The sequence below is a fragment of the Vidua chalybeata genome, chromosome 3 (assembly GCF_026979565.1).
Source record: "Vidua chalybeata isolate OUT-0048 chromosome 3, bVidCha1 merged haplotype, whole genome shotgun sequence".
NCBI classification, from domain to species: domain Eukaryota; kingdom Metazoa; phylum Chordata; class Aves; order Passeriformes; family Viduidae; genus Vidua; species Vidua chalybeata.
The window spans coordinates 65351402-65373332 of record NC_071532.1 but is presented as its reverse complement, the minus strand read 5'-3'; the positions used below and the strand labels follow the sequence as shown (position 1 = coordinate 65373332).

Sequence of the window (21931 nt, the reverse complement as noted above, 5' to 3'; positions counted from 1 at the left end):
CTGGTTTCATGGCTATGATAGTCCTGTAGCTGACTTTCAAAGATGACTGCTGTGCTTTTTTTACTTCATATTCTTATATGAACTCAAAATTCTTATATCTCTTATGCTGATACTTTGCTTCATTTAGTCTAAACAGTTCTTTGTTATCAAAGGTGAAAACCTTGCCTTTGGAGTAAACTCAGTCATTGCCATAGCCTTTGGGAGGAAACAAACAGAGAAAAGTATAAACCTTGAAGATGACAGTGCAGGATATTAATTTTCATCATATCCCTCGGTTGAGGCAGATTCATCTTTTTTATAGTCACCATTTCATTTACATATTTCTCTGGTGTGAGACACGTGGCTATGATATGGTGTCTGGCATTGTTTTGTTGTTTCAAAATGCAATGTCAGAAAAGTTACATACTTCTATTAATGTATATAGACAATTAATTGTCATGTCTCCTGCACCTTAGCTTCAGAGATATTTCAAACAATTTTTCAAAACATAGTGCAAAATATTTCGTGTTTTAGGTATCAAGATTTTAGTCACCTCCATGGCCTTGGATTTTATCTGTAATGATATGGGAAATACTTTTTACTATTGATTTTTTTGGGCAAGTAACCAAAATCATGAGAGTAGTTTGTCTGCACTTTTTGATCCTTCTGCTACATGGAATGAGTTTTTTGAGAGCTGCTAATCTGCCTGATTTAGTTCAGTTTTAGTCTGTCCACTCTAAGGATGAGCCAGTTTCTAAGATAACATTAACTTCATTCAAATTACAAGTCAGTTACAACTCTGAACCTAAAACTCACAATTGACTGAAAATTCTAGTTTAGTGCCATAGAGAAGACTAAGTGAGAATGCCCTTGTTAGGGCGCTGCTGCTCTGGGGGCAGTGGTCCCATTCATTTCTATGGAATTTTTGACACTGAGTTCAGGAAAGACAAGTTTTTCCTAAACTGCAGAACTTCTCCACATTTAGAACTTCTCCACAAGGTTTTCATGAGGCATGCTTCTTTCCAGGTGATCTTTTTTTGCTGTGCTTTTATCATCGTTCAAGGACTGAGGGCTTGACATGCAGAAGGGCAGAACAAAAGGTTGTAGTACCCATGAATGGGGTTTCTCTTTATTCCTAAATTTAGAAAACAATAAAAATGTCAGGGAAAGGGGCAGCCAGAATTAGTGGATATATGTGCCACAGCATCTCTCTACCTCAGTGAACTGGGGGTTTTTGTAGGATGAGAATAGCAAAATGCCAATATCTCTTAGGAATCTGATGAATGTTCATAAATGTTTGTAAAATTCTGGGATGCCTTAATGGGTGGTAGTGCTAACAGTCATTAGAAAACTAATACTGATAGATTTGTGTGCAGAGTATATGTGAGCATGTAAAAAAAACATATGGAAATAAGGTAGTGAACCTGACATATTAAGAGGAAGGAATATAAGATCATTTTTTTTGGAACTTCAGCCTCAGTTGTTTACTTTATTTAAAGAATGCATGCCTTTATTTTTATGATAAATCTTATAATGAAAGTGACATTTCCTGTCCTGTATTTATTTGGCATGTATCTGAACTTCCTTAATGCATCCCTTTAAATTCACAGTTTAGGACTGCAGTATCTACAGTCCAGAGTGGTAAGTGTTGCAGGAGTATTGCAAAAGAGAGAAATTAGGAGTGAATAAACTATGAATTTCCATAAAATAATTTCTGTGTATAAGGTTCTGAATTCAGTTTATGCCCGTTCTGAATTGTTTTGAGTTGAATGCACCTTTACTTGGCCTTTCATCCTGCACTGCTGGGTAGTTAATATGGCTTATATAAGGACAGGATAAACCATCATTCCTTTGCAGTAAATCATTGCTTTTTTCCCCCTCTCCTTTCATGTTTTCCTGGTCCTACTGTCTTATGTCTGTTTCTTAGAAATTTTCACCCTACTTCAATACAAGATTTGCAATCTTGGGAGACTTTTCCTCTCCAGTATACCAAGGGAGCTGAGAACTGAGAAGCTCACTGCTTTCAGCTGTGGCTGCTTCTCCACTGGGGGACGAACTTGCAGATGCTTCAAAGAGACTTGCATTGAGTTTGAAGGCAAGAATAGTGAATTATGTAATCTTACTGGCACAGCAGTGCTGTGTGAGAATAGAAAATGCATAGGAAGAATGGAATCTTTGAAGAATTTAATACCTAAATCCATAATGCAAATTTCAGACGCATGTATTTTAGATTGTTGCTGAAGTGTAAAACCAGAGCACTTTATCACCAGGAGGCAGCTTGTGCTGTTACATAAATTTTATGGATTTATATTATAAAAAGTATTCTCATTAATATGATTTTTAGGTGCCAGTGGTTGTTGTTGCTCTTGCTTAAGAACTTTTGTTTCAAGTTTGCTTCATTAATTATATTTTGCATCATGCCTATTTATACCACCATATGATAGATTAGCCAGACCACCTCTAGAATATTTTTCACAAATGAATGCCCTTGAGATGCATTGTTTTGTCTTTTACCCTTGCCATCATCTGTATTTATTTTAGCTATAGTAGTTATTTCAAGTAGATGGTATTTCATTCAAATGTTTAAATATTTTTCAGTAGACTGACTTCAATAGAGATTTGGTCTTTCTTAGAAATTACCCATGTGTCTTCTGGATCTCCTTCTATAAAATAGAGAAAAATCTGTATGTCTAAAACTATCAAATAATTACATCTTTACCCTGTGTTTATTCAGTAAGTAATTTCAGACTATCTGTTAGTCTGAGAAAATAATATTTAGAACTTCTTACTCTTTACAGCAAGATTTAGTTCTTTATCTGTTTTGCATTAAAATTATCTGAAAGTTAACTTTTATTTCTAACATCTCAAAAAGCCATGAGGCCAAAATGATATTGATTTTCTAAATTTCTGAATCATGATACAAATACTCTTGGTATCGTCTTTGTTTCAGCGGAGAAAGAATCTCTATTTTTGCACAGAAATTGAAATGACATCTTAATAAAGATTATTTAATGTTCTGTTCTCTGGGAAAGAGAACTGGGTGTTTCTTCAACAGTGGAAAAACTTGTGGTCTCTCTAAAGCTCTGGTTGCAATTTTGTCCTCAACTTCACTTTCCTGTACTTAACTGGCATTTATTTCATCTGTATGCTTGAAGACTGCAATTCCATTCATCCATCAGATACGGTCCTCCCTTATGTACCTTCTTATTTCCTTTGCATACAATCATCTCCCTTCAAACAAGCACCAAGCTATAAATGCATAATAAATTATAGCTTGAAGAAATATTTTAGGTCCTTAGACAATCCTAGAACTTAAAATGGTTAGCTTGACCTCAGGCTTTAGCTTGGCCTATGTAGGTTTTTAATTCTTTGTGCCATAAAAAAACGCAAATTAATTCTGGAAAAATAAACAGAACTAGGGATGGGGTACAGTCATGTGGTTAGGGAGGAAAGAATATACAATACATACCTGAAAAGAGCAAAATAAAAGAAATACACTCTTGGGTTGGTGTGAGCATTGCTTTTCATCATTCCAGTTATGTAATGATAAATGCTACACATAGCAAAGTTTGCAAAGAGGGAAGGGTACTGCAAAATGTTTTTGACCATCTGCTTTGCTTAGGGAAAGCAGTTGGATAAGGAAATATCAGTCTGGAACTTGTAAGTTTGATAACCTTTTAACAGACAAATGTACAAAAGCTGGAAGGGCAAGATTGTTATCTCAGGAGAAGAATCTGTGCATTTCTTGATCAGGCTGCTGAGCATTTCACAACTATGGCAATAAATACTTCTAGCCCAAGGGTCCCAGTGCCTGTTACCAGCCAGACTCCCATAATGCCCTTGACAAGTTTGGACAATAAATGCATTGGCATTCATAAGAAACCTAGAAATTTCAGTGAGACTCTCCATAGAAATACAGATAGATAAGCAGGAGGAAAGAAAGGCACACAAAGCTTGAAACTGATTTTGGTTAATGGTAAAGAGATGTAAGGCTTAAAGCATTTGAGTAATCTACCGCATGATATCGAAGCATTGTGAAACTAATTAAAACATATAGGCAGGTGGACAGACAGGAATGAGATAGTAATGGCATGTATAGTTCAGTCCATATTTCCTGATATATTTTTATTAAAAATATGCAAACTATATCTTTTCCTGAATGCGTATGAGATGTGAACACATTGACACTTGCAATGATTTTCTGCTCTCCTAGAAAATGTACAGCTTCTCTTCAAAAATTAGTCATAAAACCATATTCATTTGGCATGTTACAACCAGGGTTTGACATACATCATTTAACCTGAGAGTAGCTCAGTTTGCTTAGTGTTAATAATACCAAGATTGTGCATTTGATCCCTTCATGGGCCATTCACTTACAAGTTGGACTTGGTGATCCCTGTGGGTCCCTTCCAGCTCAGGATATTTTGATACAAGTTCACATTGGCTCTGTTTTAAAAGATTTTGTCTGTCAAAGATACACTTAATAGATAATATAGCTAATGACAAATAGCCAGCAGTGAAGACTGACTGTCTAAGTAATTGTTTGTCTGTTTTGGATAAGACTGCCCCTAACATAATATCTTTATGTCTTCAACATGCAAAATTACTCAGTAACTTCACATAAAGGAGCACAGCAAGTTCATTGTAAAATCAGTTACTACCCCTCCAATCAGTACTATGTTCAAGTGATACATTTTTGTTATTTTTATTTAATATGCAGTGTGGAAAAACACTCTATTTGCAAAATAGTAAATTGATGTTTATTGATCTCTGAGAGCGTGCTTCTTGCACACTGATTTTTCAGGGAACCTTTGCTTGCTATTCTGCCCTGCCGTGAAATCTTTGCTATTCTTTATCATCATATGCAGATGTCACATTTCTATACAATTCTGGCTTTAGATCATAATTTCAATATTATACTGATCCTTGGCACCTTTTGAGATTGGCAAAAGAATCCTGGATGACTATTTGAGGTCTGTTCTCCTATCTTTAAAAGTTTAGCCTGAATTTCTAAGAAAACACATATGGAGTCTGTGTGAGCACAATATGTGTGCATGTCATAGGGTAAACTGAAGACCTTTGGGAAATTTCAAAGGAATTTTACAATCTCAAATGTAATTAAGTTCCTTTAAAAACTTGGTTGTGAGAATGGAGGGAGCATTATTGCATGAGAGCAAAGCTTCAGGCTGCAGTTAGAGAAGGTTGGCCTTGTCCCTGCAGCATCCATATAACTCTGACTACTCAACAGATAATTTTCTTTATGACCAAGCTGAATAGTTTGTAGAACAGTACAGCTAAAATAATTAATTTTAAGATGTACATATCCTGTGAATAGTTTAATTGATAATCCTGGGTTTGTTGGGCTTTTTTATTGTGTTACAACAGCACAGAGAAATAAAGAGATGTCTTGATTTCTACCTGCATTTTTGCTTTTGTGGAAAGCTTATTTGGATAAGCATGATTTTGGATAATCCACTTAAACTTTTCATTTTTCCATTTCCTTTATAAATTCAAGATAATGTATATTTGCTTCAAAGGATTTTTCAAAGAGGCATGAAAGAATAGGTGATATATCAAGTGTCATTTATTATCAATAATTTTTTATTAACTGTCTGCTTTTTCTTTGGTGAGGTAATGTAAGGTTGGGAATTAAAGACTAACAAATGTCTTTTTTCTATACATTTATTTTATAGTTCCAGTATTTTTATCATTAAATGCTCATTTCAACATGTTTTTCCCCAGATCTGTGCTACAAGAAGATACATTTATAAGAGAAGAATAGGTGAGATTTCAGTTCCTAGGGGAAGAAATAAAATCTGATTATTCACAGTCATTGACTCTTTATTTACACTGTGATGATTTAAACTGCACATGCAACAAAACCATCAGGTGTCTGTACAAATAAATATTTTTCTATGTAACTCTTCAAACTGTCTTTCAAACTTATATAAGAACATCAGAAATTAAGTAGCTGTATCTCATAACAAACTTTAAACCTCCTATTTTATATGAAATTGCAAAACGTTGCTGAAAGAAAATCAAGTTGTAATGCTTATTTTAATTATGATATATTATTTTACTAATTATTCTCTTTGTTTAGGAATGTGTATATACCAGAAAAGCTCAAGGAAAACACAAAAGTGAAAAAAGCTCTTTAATAAAAGGTTCACCTGCTTGATCTGACCAAGTGAAAAATTTATCTTGTTTATATTGTTCAAGTCACTCTTAGTTTCTTTCTTAAAAACATAAATAAATAGATAAATCAATAAATAAAACCAACAACCAAATATCTTATATGAATCAATTAACACACCCCCATAAAAAGGAATGTTAGCTTTGAATTCAGACATTTGACTCTGTTACTGTCATCAGAATTGACAGTAACAGTCATTTCCCTTTGAAAACCTGTATAAATATGCAAGGGTACACTGGAAAAATATTTTAAGAGCTTGGAAGATGTCTTTTTGGTGCTGTTAAATTATAAAATAAAGGTTCTCAGGGAATTTCAGCCCATTTCCAAATTATAGTTAGGAATTTAGCTTTTGAGGTCTTCTTTCAAGCCAAAATGAAGCTAGCAAGATTCTTCTGGCACGCCTCTTCTTCTCGGGCCCTGCATCATACAATCATTTCATAAAACAGTCCAGGTCATCTAAAACTCTTCAGCTTTCTGGCCTTCAGTAGCTCTTCTGGAAGGCACTCCCACAGCCTCACTGTTCTCATGTTTGAGAAAGTTTCCAGCCTAAATCTGTTCGTGGCAGGTTTCTAACCTGATGCTGTTGTGAGTTTTAAGATTAAACTTCTCCCTTGTGGTGGTGGGGGTGTAATGAGACATTTGACTATTCATACAGTTCTTGCTCTTGCAGTGTTTTCTTGCAAGACAAGATGTGTTCTCAGAGACTCTTGCAGAATATGGACAGCCAGGTGTTGACTCAGATGAGATTTCACTAGTATTTTTACACTTGTATTAACTCTATGCTGCTTCAGTTGAATTTATTTTGTGTAGTATGTCTGAAGAAGTTATTTGTGTTTTATTGAGTCCTGTGTCAGAAAAGAAAATTGGGTGTTTTTCTCTTACCTGATTTCTGGCTGATGGGCTACTGAAAAGTAAATTTTCAATAGTCCTTGGGGAGATTTTTTTGGGGGGTTTAAAATTAGGCACCTAAGGAAGACTTCCAAATGTACCTTATGAATGACTGTAGAAAGATGGAAGAATCTCCATTCATCCCATTTAGACCTGGGTCTAAAGTATATAAGTGGATTTGTTTACATCTTTCTATTGATTATACAAAGAACTGGGAAGTTACAAAGTTTTTAGATGGCTTGGATGAGTTGAATCCCATCTCAGCTGAGGGGCACTGTACTTTGTATTCTTTTTGTGTGTGGTTTTTTTGGGGGGGGGTTGTTTTTTTTTGTTTTTTCCTGAACTTCTTGTATTCATTTCTGTTTTAGGGGTGAAATCACAAAAGTAAAATTAGAAATAAAACTAATATCAAGAGTGTTTCTGGAGAAGCTCTACTGGAGTCATCTCTTTTAGCCCGGAGGTTTCCTTTTCAGCACAGTTCATTGGCATTTCCTCTGCAGCAGTCACTTTAGTCAGCACCTTCACAGTCTTTTCTAACTTTCTTTTTTTCCAGTTTATCAAGTAATCTCCATTGTGACACCTTACTAAATGTTCTGCTGAAGTTGAGATAAAATCTAATCTCTCTGTGCAGTTCTTTTGTCTGGAAAATCAGGTATCCTATCAAAGGAAAAAATCAGGCTAGTCTGACATGACCTACCTTTTCTAAAGCCATGTTACATTTTATTCTATTGTCCATTTATCTTCAAGCCTCTAATTATTCTTTCCTTCAAATTTCATCTTATGATTAACATGAAGCCTGAGGTGTGAAAGGATAAAAAAATTTGAGTAATTTTTTATTCTCCAGTGTTGGCACAAATGCTGTTATGAGTTCAGCATATTTTGTAGCCCTGCCTAAGTAACATCTTCATTCAAAATCTTTCTGTTGGGTCTGGTATTAATTATATGGCCATTTTTCAGAATCCTGAGATAAAAGGGAGCTTGTGAGTAGGCTCAAGTGCATTAAGGTGTTTAAACTTTGCTTGTTCCTTGACTATGATTATGGACATATACTTACATCACACATTGACTTCACTGAAGACTTCAATTTAATTTGGGAATCACATTGATTTCTGCTGTGGTATTTCAACTACTTAACTAGAGCTACTTTTATTCTCTGATAGGTGAAAAAGTTGTTGGCATTTTCTTGAACTTCTTTTCTTCAAGGAGCAATTGATTTTGCCATTTTAAGTTATTTCTTTGTATCAGTCATTTTAGGCTTTCTGCTTTTTCAAATATTGTTATCTGTCCATTTGGATCTGGAGACATCATATATAGGGATTTCCCTTTCACTGAGATGCAAGTTCCAATAAATACCTGAATATTTGATAGAAATTCAGGTGTCCTTCATCAGTGTTCTTTTTTACTTTTTTTTTTTGTCTGAGAGGACCAGTATTTTCAAATAAATCTCAAGGGAGCTCTTGAAAAGTTGGTTTATTTTCCTGGTAAAATAAATAGCTATGCACAGTAAAAATAAGCTTATATTACTTGCGCACTTTTTAGAGAGCTTCTGGTTAGTCAAAGCTTGTTTCCAGTGACTGTATCATTTTTTAAATGGGAAGAAAAAGGCCTTGATCTTTGTGACAGGACAACTTTTACAAAAAACTTTGACTAAGATGTGAAATTAATGTTTTAAGTCATTAAAAAGTAATAGACGACAAGACATTTTGCAAAGGAAATGTAAGATGATGCTGCAGTGGCACGACATTGCTCAGTAACAATCACAGAATTATTGTGCTCTAGGTTCTTCAGATGGATGTGGAAAGGAAAAAAGAGCAAATGCCTGTAAAAACATGCCCCACGGTAGTGGATGTGCTTCTCCCATTACATGGGGCCTTTGGCTGTCTACATTTAGAAGTGCTTTGAAATGCCATCGTGTTGAGCCAATTGCTTTACAGGGAAGGAGAAACACAATTGATTAATGCCATTTTGGACTGAAGCTCTTTCGTTTCTTTCTCATAACTGACTTGGACCATGATCTAAGGAACATAATTCAATAAATAAGGGAGTACGGTACAGTTACAAAGACCATCCCAACTGAATATTTTCTTGTGAAATTAAAATACCTCACCATTAATGACCATTGGGTGTATATTTTTACCTCTGTATCAACTGGAGAGAAAGATAATTATTTGCCTAGTTTGTTCAAATGTTTAGTCGATGAGGTTTTGGAAAGTTACTAATGAAATAGAGAAGCCAATATTCTCTTTTACAAGTGTTAAAGCAGGCTGTTATGTGCCCAGTTGGGAATACGCTGCACCATTTGCTGTCTGCAAAAGGCTTTGCATGCCAATCAGACATCATGAGTTTCTTAATCCAGGTTATGGAATGAAGCAGAAACAGCTGTTGTTACCTGCTGAGATATCCTGATGTTTAGGACTGGAACCAACTGGTTGCTCTGGTGTTTTTTTTAATTCAGTTTAACTTGATCTTAAAGAGATTTTAATTTTATCTAAAAGATAATAATTTGCAGAATTTGCAGTAAAAGGCGTAGTGCAAAGTTTAATGAAAAGAGTGAATGCAAGTAAAAGGAGTAAGCCCACATAATTTTACTTAGCATAAATATTAGTTCAAGGGTTTGTTTTATCCCCATGGCCTCTGACACTGGCTGTATTTAAGCTAAGACACATCATTTTCCACGGATTATGGATGTTTGCAGAAGACAGTCAAGATGTGGGGTATATCCTTTTTATCTGCATAGTCAATGTTCATCTTTCATGAAAGAAAGGAGGAAGAGGATAGAAAAGTAGATAACTTATTTTCAGACAGTTTTATGCCTCTAGTCTTTCAGTGTTCATCAGTCCTATTAATTCTAATCATTGCTGTTTGTCCTGGTTTAGATGTTCATGTTTAATTAGCCCAGCTGAACAAATCACATCCTTCCAGCCAGACTGGCTTTCATGCAAGTGAACTCTGGACATTGACAATTAGGCATTTGTTGTCTAGATTACGTTTTTGGAGCAAAGGAAAGAAATGGGCATTTGTAGCGTGTGACTCACATGGTCTATTTTAGACATCTGTGTACACTCCAGTGGGAAGAGCAACATGCTAGAGACACCCATTTGTCTCCATCAATTATAAAAGAAGCTTTGCCATCCTGCACAGATTTAGGGATTGTCAACCTTAGGTGGGGTGATTCTCATCCTTAAGGGCTGTCCTTTTACTAGGCTAGGTTTTTACCAAACCAGTGATTCATGATGAAGTCCTGTCCTCATCTTGCAGAGCCGGGAAATTTCCATGTCCCAGAGAAAAACTTCTCATTCTCCCTCTTTGCTTACCCAGCAATTACAGTGTAGCTGGGACTGTGTGTGTAACTCAGGGGAGAGCTCCTATTTAGGAACAATCCTGGAAGGGACCCCTCAGTGCTGGTATTACTGCTTTGGGAGGTTTTGGCTCTTTTTCATGGCACTGGGGTAAAGGAATGAAAATCTGCCCTGCAAGACCTGGGCTATAGCCAGGAATTCCCAGCACTGCTCTTCTCCATCATCTCCTACAGTTTCATGACTTTGCCAGCATTCCACTTGCACCTGCAGATGTTCCCACAGCAAGGGGAAAGAAATTGAGGTAATCTGTACGGAAACTCAAACAAAGCAAAGCTTTCACAGAAACAGTGTTTGCAATTAGTAGAACCTTTTAGCTACTCCAAAAGTGGTGTAATGGTGGACAACTGTAGAAGGGAGGGAGCATTTATAAACATCCTTAGTGTCTGAGTATGAACATCGACAACACTTTCATTTAAGCTGAACCTGAATGTGCGTGCTCACATTCAGTGATGAACTCATGCTGGCTTAAGGTTCCTAGGGCCTCATGCAGAACATCACATTAAATAAAGCACTGCTATAGGGTGCTGATAAGATTTCTCTCCAAAACTTTGTCCCAGCAGACTTTCCTTGAGGTTCCCATCGCTTCAGCTTTATAAAGCATCAGGTATTTGATCTGCATTTAGCATAAAACCTGCATGAAGTCATAATGTCAGCATAAAGAGTTTGTTGTAATGAGCTTTGGGAAATGGGGGGGGGTGGGGGGGAAGTGATTATGTCCACACCTGACCTGCTGCAAAATTTTATTATATTGGGTGATCTGCCAAAGGACAGATATGATATTATTGTCTATGGAGCTTAGATTTTATGCCACTACACTTCTGTGAATTTATCTGCTTATTTCAATGAGAATAAAGAGATAGTGATAATAAACCACCTAGTGAAGCTATTAAGATGACAAAGGTCTTGTATTGCAACTGCAGTAGTATTTTATTCCTCAAAGGCAAGCTAAATAAAGTTTTCTGGTGCCTGTCAGGAATAAAAAAAAGGGGTCATTGTCATTGAAATTAAAATAAAAAGAAAAAAAATTATTTTAATAAAACAAGAGTGTTAGTGCTTGATTTATTCATTTTTAGTTCTATATTTCCTAGTAGAAAAAGAATCAAGAAAAAGGTGACATACTGAGTCTTTAGTACCCCTTTGTGATTCAAACAATAGTCCAATTTCTTGCTGGTGTAGATTTCATTAATTAATAAATCTGGTAATATTCTCAATATCCTAGCTATTCATCTGTGTTACAAAGCACACTAGGGTTTTGGTTTTGAAAGCTAAAATATAGCAAGCTGTTAATGGAATTTATATTTGTGCTCCCAAGAGGTTTAAATGAAGTCTTGAGGGTAACCACAACCCCTGGCGAGAATTCTCTTTCTTATTAAAGCTGACCTGGACAGGACTTGCTTTCAAGCCACATTGAAATTGTCTAGAGAAAAGGAGACAGCACACATTCTTCTTGTACCTCTGCCTCTGGCCAGCCTAGCATAGCACTGCATCTTAGTCATTAGCAAGGAGGGAAAGAAACTAGTACTTCCCAGTTCTGGAAAAGAAAACCACTAAAGAAAAAATACACTTACTAGATTCCACAAACTAATAATGAAAGGTTTGCTTGATCACCAACAACTTACTCCTGACCTCATGAACTGGAAAATATTTTCTGTTGTCCTTGGGTAAGTTTTGTCAGTGGATTGTCTCAGGGTTTCTTGGGATGCATGAAGTAACTTAAAAGGTGACTTGCTTGGATTTTAAAACCTTTATTTATTCAGTACACTTCGGTTTGCTAATTATTTAGCCCAAGCAGAAGCAATTAGCTGCCAGTAAAACATTAGCAATAAGCTTTCTGTGATATTCCCTTTGCAGAGTTAGCACCTGCATAAAATTCTTCTTCTAAATCACACTCCTGGATCTGTCTCAGTCTCTGCATTAATAAAGTAGGAAAACTGGTAGAGAAAAGTTAATCAATATGCACAACTTCCCTCCTAAAAAAAAAATATTATTTGCATATATCTTTTCTATCAAATTGATATTTTAATGTACATTTATTTTTGCATTTACATAGCTTGAAGTTACTAAAACTATTTTATAAATCCAAAGCTGAGATTTCCTGAGTAAAAACTTGCCTGCTAAATTTAAGTTTTCTTGCTAAATTTAAAACTGAATTCTTACAGTAAAATGTATGAAGTTATTTGAAATTGGATGTATAGTGTTATTATTGTACTACTTTTTAATGAGGATGCAAAAGGAAGAATACTGATGGAATACTTTATCTAACTCTGGGCAGCGCCAGCTACTTTGTAACTCCTATCAAAGTTTAAGAAAAAGAGATCAGCTTCTTTCTAAAAAGAAGTTGAAAATAATCAAAATACTTAGGAAAGGATTAAAGATGAAAAGGAACATAAGTGTTGTGTGCAGTTTTTAATTGTGGTAACTGATTTTCTGACAAAACTTTAAAAAACTTATACATGATCATGTGCTACTTTTGGAGAATTATGAGTATCAAATAAATCTGTCAGGAAGCCAGATAACTACTTGAACACAGAATTATCACCCTGGTAACTTACATCAACCTTAGAAGACGATTTGAACTGTCTTGCTGGTAGATTTGAAAACAGTGTGAAATATATCCAGTCACTGGCCATATGGCGTGCATCCACCTTCCAGCATGAAAGCCAGTATGTGGCACTAATGTGTATTTCAGAGGCAAACTAACTTTCAAATGGCTGAAGGATACCAGCCAGCTGCCTGCATGGACAGAGAGAGAAACCAAAACGCAAGGGGAGAGCACTGCTGAAATCCTTGAAGCCTCCTGTGCCTTTGCACCAACTGTTTGCCTTATGGAGCTCTGAGCAAAACCAAACAGGAAAGATCACAGACCTCTTGCACTGCCAAATATTTTGTGGTCTCCGTGAGCTTGAGAGTTGAACTGTGAGACCTGTGTGGTATGTGAGAGGGCTGGAAAGGATTGTTTCAAGTTGGGAGGCAGTGACAGCACTGCTGAATCTCAGTAGCCTGCTGAGGTGCCAGACAGCCTCTTCCTTGGAGCTTAAAAAGGACGAGTGAAGTGATCCAGCTGCTAGGAAGTTTATCCATTAAGGTCAGGTGAAGTACTAACTCCCTAATTACAGTGCTTACCAGAAGGAGTGGAAAACACTCTGTGGAGTTTGCAAAATCAGAGTTATATTTTCTACTTTGAAATATACCCTCCAATCTTTAAAAGTCCGCTGTGATTGTTTTCCTTTTTTCATCCTGTACTTTACAAGAAGGAAAATACTTTGTGTCTAGGCATTAAAAATCCTCCTAATACTGCCCGAAGGTGGCCTGGGGCAATAAAGCATTCTCTGATACTTCTTGTTTTACAGACTTTTAACTTACTTGAATACAGCTGGAGGATATATTGTGAAGTACTGTCGTTTAGGCAGCTTTTTCTTGCTTCTTGCACCCAGATATTTGTTTTTTGCAGTAATTGTGGTGATCAAATCCTTGGGATGCCTTTCTCCCATGGGGTCATAATATGTTTGGAGTGAAAGAAATACGTGCTGGTTTGCTGCAACAGTACCAATCAGACCAATTCCAAAAAAAAACTGCTACAAATTCTGTTTTCGGCTGCTGTTGCTGTTCCCTGGCCAGAAACCCTCCTCATTCAAGAGGCTGTTCTTTTTCCCCTTCTCCCTCTACTTCCCTGGCTTAGTCCTATGACTTTCTCCTCTCCTCCTCCTCCTCCCTCTTTTCTGAAACTCATTGTTCTTAGATTGAAAGCAGACACCGAAACCACCACAAAACTGTTTGCTTTGGTTTGAAACAGCCCTTCCTGTGCATTCTGTGTATGATTTGTTAGTGATTTGGATCAGAATGATTTGTTAGTGATTTGGATCAGGCACCATTCACTGGAGAGAGCAACAGGGACTAAGACATGCATGCTGAAAAAATTCTTTATGAGGAGAAACTGCACTAATCATAATGTAAAGACTATTCCTGACCTTAGAGGTCCCTCAGGAGCAGGGCACCAGCTGTGAAAAAAAATCCCTTGGGATCTCACTGTGTGGTGGCTGGCAATGTCTTCTGTCCAAACTGGACCCAGTATAATGATATAAAAGGATTTTTATCCCTGATAAATTTTAGACTGTATTAATAATTCAGGCATACATTGCCACTTGATCAGTCCTGAAGAGCAGCTGAAAAGTTTAAGTTCCCATTTAAGCCACAAGGTCACTTCTGAGTGAGGTCTAGTTTTTTCAGATGTGAATCATCCGGAAAGACTACTGCTTTTTTTTTTTTTTTCCTTTGAGCCCTGCTTAGTTTAGTCCCTAATGAAGGACAAGAGAATATGATTTTTCGAAGTAACTCAGTTCATTTCATGGTGGATTTGACTTTGATCATAACTATTGGGAGTTTTTTTAGTGTTTTAAAGGAGTTTGTCACAACGGAGTGTGATTTGTGCTGTGAAGGAGGAGTGTGAGTCAATTTTTAAAAAAAACAGTACCAAAATAATCTTTATTAGGCAAATACATCAAGGCTGTTAGCTTTTCCTCCTGTAGTCAGTAACAGATTTTTCAGCTTTATAAATAAAAACCTGCAGCTGCAAATGTTGCACATCCTCACTTTCTCTGCTGTTTGGGATGCCTTGTTACACATTTCATCACAAATTGAATGTCTTTGCATTGAAGGACACATTCCCAGCCACTTCGGGTAATCTGACTGAATTCTTTTGTATCCTTCTAAATGATTATATACAGTAGCCATTCTCTCCTCTGTGAAACTTGCTCCCTCTGGTGTTTCCGCAGAGCCAGTGCTTGGTGACTTTTCAATCCAGGGTTATAATTCAATTGCATTATAGTAATGAGGTCATCTGTAAAATTATTATAAAAACTTACTATATCTTACTTAAAAAAAAAGAAAAACAAAAACAAAAAAAAAAAAACAAAACAAAACAAAAAAAAAAACACATTTTGTTCAGTCAGTGTGAAACACTCAGGTGTCATTGCAGTGAATGCAAAGAGCCACACACATACCTTCCCATCTTGGTCTGAATGCTATCTTCCCTATATATAATCCTTTCATTTTACTATAGTATTTCATTGCATTCCCTGCATTCCATTCCCTTTATGGATTTAAAGAAAAATAATTTGTCTAATTTTGGAAGCTTTATGTAGAAAGCACTTGTTACTTTTTTTTTTTTTAATACAATGTAAAGCTATTTGTAGCTGTCAAGCTAGGGAAAAAATGGCCTGTAAGCATGCTTCTGATTTAAATCATTCCCAGTTCTGCTGTGTTAGAACTTGGACATGTTCTAAAACTCAAATAAGATTGACTGGATAAAATACGAGGCTCATACCATGTAGTCAAAATTTGTACATAGCAATTGAAGTGTTTCTTGCATGCCTAAGGTTTTAAGTCACTCAGACGAGCGTCTTACTGCACTGTGGGGAAATGCTGCCACCTGTTTGGTTCAGTTCTCTGCACTTAATAAGCCAGAATACTTTCCCCAGTCTAGGACTCCTGCAGTCTTCTTTATATCTATTTTGTTTGGCTCAAGCAAAGGATATTTTAAACAAACTGGAAAGGAAGAGTTTAAACTTCCCAGGTGAGCATTGTGAAAGGCGTTTTTAGATTGGCATGTTACAGGGCATGTTGCTGAGCTTGCAAGTGGCATAAAAAGTTACTGCCTGTCAGGTGAGATGGAGTGACTGATTCTATATGTGTACATTAAACCTGTCCCCACAGTGAAATAAAACACTCACCTCAATGAGAGAGTAAAGAAAGCAGGTACAGGTTCTTGTCTGCCAGATGCTTAGATTTGCTTATTTGATCTCTTGTAATCATCTGCAACAGAAATTAAAATGAAAGCAGGAGTAGGAGCAAAATCAGCTTGTGTCTTTTGAGTGAATAAAGTACTATTAGCTGATGCTCTGTTTCTTATACTGGGGAGAGTAAGATCCTTGTAAACCCTTATGCCACTGGAGTCAGTGTGAATTTTGTCATGGGACTATGAACAAATCCTTAAGAGGCATACTTCTATCAAGCTATAAAATATCTTACTGTAGTGCATGATATGTAGTGCATGGCTATGGTCAAATAGCAACCAAGGAGGACTTTTATTACCACAATGTTTTTGGTGAGCTAATCATGAAAGAGCATGAGGTTTAATAAAAATTCCAAGAAACTCTTATTATAAACTCTCTATATTTTTCTTTTCCTAACAGTATGTGATGCTGTACTCATACTTTCTAGTAATGTACTTCTGTAGGAGAATGATTGTACATGTGGAAAAAGCCGTAAGTAATTCAAATGCCTAACAATTAAAGGAGCACATAAAACTTTATAGTCCTTTCTCTAAAGAATCTTGAAGTCTTTATGTATAATTTAAAGTTTCTTTAAGTACAGTTACTGTTTTATTCTATCCACTAGCCCATAAACTTAGAACTATAATAGTAATAATGACATTCTCCATATAAGTGTATTTATCTTTCTCTGCAAATACATATTACATGCATGTGCATAATATATGCAAATTGGATTTTGTTTTATAGCAATTTTTAGTAATGAACACAGATGTGAGCAAATTCTTGAGAGAATATATCTCTCAGGCACATATCTGCTATGCTATTTTCAGACAGTTATGTCTTTGATACTCAAATGGTTCTCTAATGTCTGAAAATTTGCACTTAAAAAGGAAAAAGAAAATACTACTTTTACATGTCATTCTTTTTGTTTATCTTGAGTCCTTATACAGCAGAGAAATTAATTTTAAAAAGCAGCTGTGATGTAGCCACTATTGCTGATATAATTTAACATTGGTGCTGATAGAAGTGTTTTAATGAAAAAAACATACTTCATGTCTTATATCACTATAAACTGTCTAAAACCAGTATTCATTCAAGAGACATTTCCGTATTCAATTCATTTCTTCCAGCAGTAAGGTAATAATAAAAGAAAGCACATACAACAAATGATATTAACACAATAATCTGACATTAATGTTCACATGTTAGTCCAAAAAAATAAATGAATGAGGATGTTGTCTGATTTTTGCAGAATGTAAGGTGCTGAATGCAAACATTGTGTGCATATGACATTGGCTTTGGCAGGAATGGTAATTTAAAGACTAAAGGAGAAGTGGGTCTCCTTATATGTCTGTTTTTTTGGAACTTAATAACCAGTCCTACAATCTGGAAAACAAAAGAGCTGTTTGTGTGTCATCTGGTTTCTTCATAAATATTCAGGGAAGACTTCTGTTGCTCTGTGGAAACCGCCTCTACAAACATTTTAAATATACAAATGTGAATTGTTCATGCAGTCTTTGCTTTCATAAATACTCCATCCTGTTTGGCTAAGCCCCATGTAAGTGAAATTTGAATGGCAGAACTTCCTTCCTTGCAACCTAGCAAGGGTTCGAGTGGTAACCAGGCACTTGCTTTCTGCTTTTCCTCATCAAACTGTTTCATTACAGTTGTAGTGAGAGAGCAAGAAAATTGGAGTAGAGCTGTTGGTGGTGGAGGTGCATGGAAACCCTCCTGCTCCGCAGCTTGTCCACCCAGGAGAACAGCGTGCCCAGGAGTGCCCACTGCTGTCATGAGCAGGGTGGGTTCCCAGCCACCCTCTGCTGGCTCTGCCAGCCTGCAATAAACCTGAAACACTGAGTCCTGACAAGTTTACATTAACAGAAACAGCCACAGCATTTTATGATATACTCTGTAAATACACTATAAATGTAAGAGATACTCTGTAGTCACTTAAATATTTTGAGGGAGATTTGGAACTACAAGATCTTTAAGGTCCCTTCCAACTTAAACCATTCTATGATTCTATTATTTTATATCAAATATATAAATTGCCTTTAATTTCCAGAATTTCTTGCTAGTAGCTGCAGAGATCCATACAAAAGTGGCCTCAGAAAGCCACGAGTTCTCATCTGTTTGATATGTTGTTGGGATAATGTTAAAACAGGTGAAGAATCAAACCAGGAGAGATAAGAATACAGAATCACAAACAGAGCATCCAGAAAAACTTGGCCATAAAATAATGGAGTCTTTGTGCTCATGAAGATGTCATTAGGCTCCTCTCAGCCTTCCTGTGGCAAATGAGCCAGTACAAATGGGAAAGAGATGGTCTGCAATGAAAGTACCATGGAGTTGGCTGTCTGTATCTCTTTTGTTTGGATAAGTTTCAGACTACTTGTTCAGCTTAGCAAAAACTGCGATTAACAGAGCTGTGTTGCTGCTCTTTGCTGAATTCATTCCTCTTACTGCCTACTAGTAAATTTTTCTGATGTAACCATAAGTGTCATTATCCATATCACATTGATAAAAATGAACACTAGCATCACTCATAAAAAGCAGTGGATGGATGTTGGGATGCATATTCATTGGTAATATGTAATCACAATACTTTAAGGAACTGTAGAAAATAACTTGCATTTAGCACACCACTGCCAAAAAGGTGTGTTAGGTGTTTTAACAGATGGCTTTCTAGCCTCTTTTTAAAGACCTGCACTGACAAAGATCATACAACTTCCTTGGCAGCTTTTCCAGTGCATCAGTACCACTCAAATCAGAAACCTTATAATTTCTAATCTAGGTTTACAGAAGTGTAAGATTATTGCTTCTTGACTCATTGACATTGGTCTCAGAGGACAGGTTATTCCTTTTTTCTTTTTTTGCCCCAAGCATGAGCTTTCTACATGCTTGAAGACTGCTATGATTTCCCTCTTAGATTTATGTGTAAGCTGTCAAATCACCCAGTGTTTTCCATGAAGCCTTCCCCCCACACCCATGCCCTGACATCCTTGCTGTTTGAGGACCACTGCCATTTGTGACTGTGGAATTCCACGTTTCAATTCTGTTCCGTCTTTTAAAAGTTTTGTCTACAAATTTAAGATTTCAATAACTAGAGAAAAGGGAAAAAATGAACAGCTGGGATTTGTGCTCCTGGCAGCCATGGTGTCTAAACCAGGACACGGTTCTTGATAGCAGGGGGGCTGCGGTGCTTTCAGGTGACGGCGGTGCAGCCGCCGCCGCAGTGCCGGTGCCGCGGGGCTCCCGCTCCCGGGGCCCCCCCTCGCTAGATGGCACCACCGGACCGATGGACCGGGGAGGGAAAGAATGCTAGGAAGGATGAGCTCCTGCTCCGGGAATTTGCTCTTTCTCTCTCCACTGCCGTGTGGCTGGACTGTTGAGATTGAGAACAAATACACACACGTGGAGGCCTTGCTTCCTCCAGCTGTGGCGGCTTCTTGGAGATCAATGAACGCCTTTATAGTGAGTTTCGCTGGGCAGTCTGAATGTACCCTGACTCCTTGTCATTTCAGCTCTTTGAGTCTTATCCCAATGGTTCTTCTTGGTACATCTTCCTGTTAATATTTCTTTAATACACAGGGACTGAAAATATTCTTCTGCAGCCAGATCTATGCAGCTCTGTAGGCAAGAACCATGAAAAGCACTTAGTATGTGTGTGATTTGAGAGTTGTATTAACAGGATAGCTAGGGTGAGATCCCAGGCAAAAAGAGTAAGTTTATGTATTATAAATTATGTATTGTTTCATTTTATGTATTAAAATATGATGGTAAGCATAACAACAGGTGGTACATCACCTACAGTAAGAGTAGTAGTTGTTAAACACTACTTGTAAGTTGTAAAAATAATGAGATCACAGAAAGCACGTGACTGGTAACTTTGTGTATACACAGGGAAGTCATAAACATGAAACAAGAACAGCCCATCGCAAATCTCCTCTGGTCACACTCTTCTGTAATGTCTTATTTTCTGATAGGTTTTTCTGATGCAATTTTGAATGCCTCAATTTACCCAGAGTTCTTTTCCCTACTGCAGTGTCATGGTTTTGCATGGGAAACCAAAACCACTACCCATTCTTGTGGTACTTGTTGCTTGCAGTTTCCCACTGCCCATCAGATTGTTCTTGATGTGTGCATGTGGCAGCTGTATAGGAATGTTAGTTATGTAGGAAGTAAAATGAGTCTGCTTACAGCTCTTGGTCCATCTGTACCCACTTGGAAAGTCTGCAGCTGTAGGCCCAGAGATTGGAATTAACACCATTTGTTCTTGTCAGTGCGCAGTGTCTTGGGAGACAGAAAAGGATTATTTCTTGTTTTAAGAAAAAAATATTGTTTTTCTTTAATAGACATATATATATATATATTTGCGTGTTAGATTGTATGTGTGCAAATATAAGAGGTAGATGATGATGATGTTTCCAGGAAAAACATTTCTGAGAACTTCTTTCTTACTGCAAAAAGTGCCTCAAAGTAGCTGATCCATTCAAAGCTTCAAAAAGAGTTGAAACTCTTCTCTCTTCTCTCAGAGCTATTTTAATTTGAGATCTCAGAAGCAGGGATAACCTACAATGTCTTCTTGGTGGAGCAGGACAGCTGATTAGGATTTTTAGTTTATCAGCAACTGTAGTCTGTGTGTCATTGTAAGATATCTGTCTACTGTATTTTATTTCTTCATTATGCACTTCATTTCCACACCAAGCATAAAAGCACATTTTACACAAGCCAATGGACTCAAGTAACCTTCATCAGATTCATAATTGAATATTTTACTTTCTGCCAAATTAGACTGCAGCAGCATCCTGAACAGATCCCATTTCCTGCCTCTTTAGCTGCATTCAGTCGAACAAAACAATTTCCTCCTTCCATCCTGAATTGTTTTGCAGTTTTTTTAGGATGTCTCTACCAAGGGGTGTATTTTAAAGGTGTGTGAATTGACAAGAGGTAGAGTTTAACAGGCATCTATTTAAGTATAAGCAAAATTTGTTGGGAAAGTACGTGTTGAGTGCAAATAGTTGTAACGTATGTAGAAAAAAATCTCTACTTCTATGGCAAGTTTTTATGATAAATATGTGTATAAGGATCAGTAACTTCAGCAGTCTAAGTATAGGTGAAGACAGAGATTTCCAGAATTTTTATGGTAATTTCCCACTGATAGTTTGTCTTCCTGTAAATATTAATACCATGGCAATACTTATATAACAAATGATCCAAGTAAATCTTTAACAGGAGGAAAAAGTGTGGGTTGTGTTGCCTTAAGCAATCACTATGCCACCTTTCAGTCTTTTACTTCCAAGCATAAATAAGTGTGTTGCATAAATCCTGTCAGAAGACATTCTTTACAATGGAACAAAGCAGATTTTTCCACCTGCAGATTATTCACTTTAATTGTTCGCACAGTGCAGTAGGGAGGATCTGAAGAATCAGACTAATTTAACTGAATGCTTGTCCAGCAAAGGATATTTACCTTTGCACAAGTTTAGTGTTGAGCCCACAGGTTGTGAGAGTGTCCTCAGAATTCATTGGTTTCATACAGTTTGATAAATCTGGTCTGTTACGCTGCAAACTAGCATGGTAATTGTAAAGCACTGAAGTGAATTCTATTGAGAAATAAATAATTTCCTCTAAAATATAGCAACAGATCCTGTCCTACCTCCAAAGTACATCCTTCCTGCTTTGTAGTGCACTGGGGAAACATTGCTACAAATAAATATATATATATATATATTGATATA

At 36.7% G+C, this 21931-nt stretch overlaps 1 protein-coding gene across 1 annotated transcript in view; it reads left to right on the top strand.

The window, feature by feature from the left end:
* NT5DC1 (5'-nucleotidase domain containing 1) overlaps positions 1–21931 on the top strand; it is a 125758-nt gene that overhangs the window by 51407 nt on the left and 52420 nt on the right. The gene's annotated exons all lie outside the window — the stretch shown is intronic.